Here is a 2,711-nt window from a genome sequence, read left to right as displayed (position 1 = left end):
TATATACTTTATAGGGTCTCCGACGCTTCCTTCTGGGTGTTACAAACTTCGTGACAAACTTAATATACCCTGTTCAGGGTATAATCATTCGTTTGGAATATAGACGTCAGTGAACAGCTTTTAGGTTTGGTTATGTAGTCGAACTCGAATTAAGCCTGTTGGAATAGAATAATTGCTTTCATATAGCTAAAGAGCTCATGTCTTCTGATTGTGTATTAAAATTTTCCAGATAGAAATGAAAATACGGACCACTTCACCAAAAAAAAAACAGAGTTTCAAGAATTTAGATGTATTTGGTAAATTATGTGTATTACATTAGTAAGGACACTAAGATCAATATTTCTATTGTTTCAACAAAATATATAACTGGGCTATAGGTACCCATCCAATGATTATGTTGGAGCGAGTTTTAGTTCTAAGACAGAATTGGATTGTTTTATTGATTTAATAACACAATGAGGACAGTGAGCTTAAAAGCGAACTTTGACAATATCTAGAATTATAAAAATTCTGATTTGTACAACAACCGTATTTCTTTCGTGTTTTACTTTTTCTTCCTTTTGCTTCTTGAATCTATTAATTTTTTTGGTAACAATTGAAAACTCTTTGCAGTTGTTGGATAATCTCAAAGTGTTATAATCTTCAAAATACATAGTATATATAAGAACACAGAAAAAAGGTGCGTGGAGTCCCTACGCGCGGATGAAGTTATACTTCTTAGTGATATTCCAAGAAATGCATATCATTTTATATGAAAGAAAACTAGAAAACTTAAATTCACATTTTATAAATTTATTATAATTTATTATCTCCCCGAGCATGCTGCTTTGCCAACAAGTCGTCTTTTCGCGACGATGGCAAAAGCCAAAATCATAAATTGCACAACTTTCTGGTGCTTCTCGCAAAAATCTGCGTCGATATGTATTCACGATCATACGTATACATACATACATTATTTACGCATGTTTGTAGGCGAAGCTGCTACAGCGGCAAGGGGTGACAATCGGCGGCCATTACTTTACTTATGCCATAGAAATTCTATTGCTACGAATATGGAAATGACAACGAAATAATGCAAATATGCATATTTCTAAAGGTCATTATTTCTTTGAAGAAATGAATGATCCTGAGAAGTATAGTCTTAACTTTTCAACGGCCAACGTAGAGCATTTCAACCAAAAGGAATTCATTCATTAAAATCACCACTCAGAAGTCGTCTTATTAGTTGTAAGCGAACGATTTTCGAAGAAACATCATTTCTAATATGCCACAAGACAAAATTAGAAATTAATTTCTTAAACCTCACGCTGTCAGATAAAACGATATACCTCGCCATCGCGGGTCGATTTCCAAAAAATAGACCAACGCAGGGTATTTCAACAAAAGGGCACATAAAATAGTTGAGAATTCGCAGAAATGAAAGACAAAGGAAAGAAAAGCAGTATAACTTCAATAATGAACAAGCATACAAACATACATATACGCAGCAGCAGCAGCAAGGAAAGAGGTAACAATCGGCGATCCACTGTATATTGCTTTCATGCATAACCAAACCATAATTAGGACAACGCAATACAAGTGTCAATGGTGGTCTAGGTGGTAAGCGCTTCAAAAGTTACGACGAGCACGTAGGAACGTAGGTTCGAATCCCAACAGAATTGATTTTTATACTCTCGCAACAATGTTGCTAAGGAGAGTATTATAGCAAGCAAGTTGTAACTTGAGTAAACTTGAGTAAAAAATTGAGATATCATGATGAAACTTGGTACACGTATTCCTTGGCTCCATAAGAAGGTTTTTGTACATATCTCGGAAACTACTATAGCTATGTCAACCAAAGTCTACAAAGTCGTTGTCTTCAGGCATTTCCATATACAGTTCAAAAATGGAAGAAATCGGATAATAACCACGCCCACCTCACATACAAAGGTTATGTTGAAAATCACTAAAAGTGCGTTAACCGACTAACAAAAAACGTCAGAAACACTAAATTTTACGAAAGAAATTGCAGAAGGAAGCTGCACCCATGCTTTTTTAAAAATTGAAAATGGGCGTGGCCTCGCCCACTTATGGACCAAAAACCATATCTCGGGAACTACTCAACCGATTTCAATGAAATTCGGTATATAATATTTTCTTAACACCCTGATGACATGTACGAAATATGGGTGAAATCGGTTCACAACCACGCCTTCTTCCAATATAACGCTATTTTGAATTCCATCTAATGCCTTCTCTGTATAATAGGAGTATATACATTAGGAACCAATGATGATAGCGGAATAAAACTTTACAAAAATACGGTATTTGAAAAATATGCACATGACGGATAACGAAGTCTCGATAATCACTTTATTATGTGTGAGTATAAAATGTTCTGGTGACACCCGAACTTAGCCCTCCTTACTTGTTAATATATATGTTATGTATACATATGTATTTAGTTTAACCGTCCATGTCTTGTTTAAACTCAGAAACGTTTAATTATAGTTTTTAGCAAGAAATATGTAAATTGTGTTTAACAGTTTTTATTCCGGCTTTTGATATGGAAAATAATATTCAATTTTTGAATTGAAATGTTTTTCATACATTTTTTGATTTTTAGATTAAAAATGAAACTTCCATTTCCTAAATCCTGTTTTCGGATTAAGCATTTGATATCGATTTGGTTTCGAGGTCGTCTTGAATATTATAAGGAGTGAGAATTTCGT

The 2,711-nt window shown here is 34.2% G+C and overlaps 1 pseudogene; it reads right to left on the bottom strand.

The window, feature by feature from the left end:
* Positions 1-1,201: 1,201 nt before the first annotated feature.
* On the bottom strand, positions 1,202-1,343 carry LOC120781139 (annotated as a pseudogene).
* Positions 1,344-2,711: the final 1,368 nt, after the last annotated feature.

Source organism: Bactrocera tryoni, unplaced genomic scaffold (assembly GCF_016617805.1).
Source record: "Bactrocera tryoni isolate S06 unplaced genomic scaffold, CSIRO_BtryS06_freeze2 scaffold_332, whole genome shotgun sequence".
In the NCBI taxonomy this organism is placed as follows: domain Eukaryota; kingdom Metazoa; phylum Arthropoda; class Insecta; order Diptera; family Tephritidae; genus Bactrocera; species Bactrocera tryoni.
This window is presented reverse-complemented; position numbering and strand designations above follow the sequence as displayed.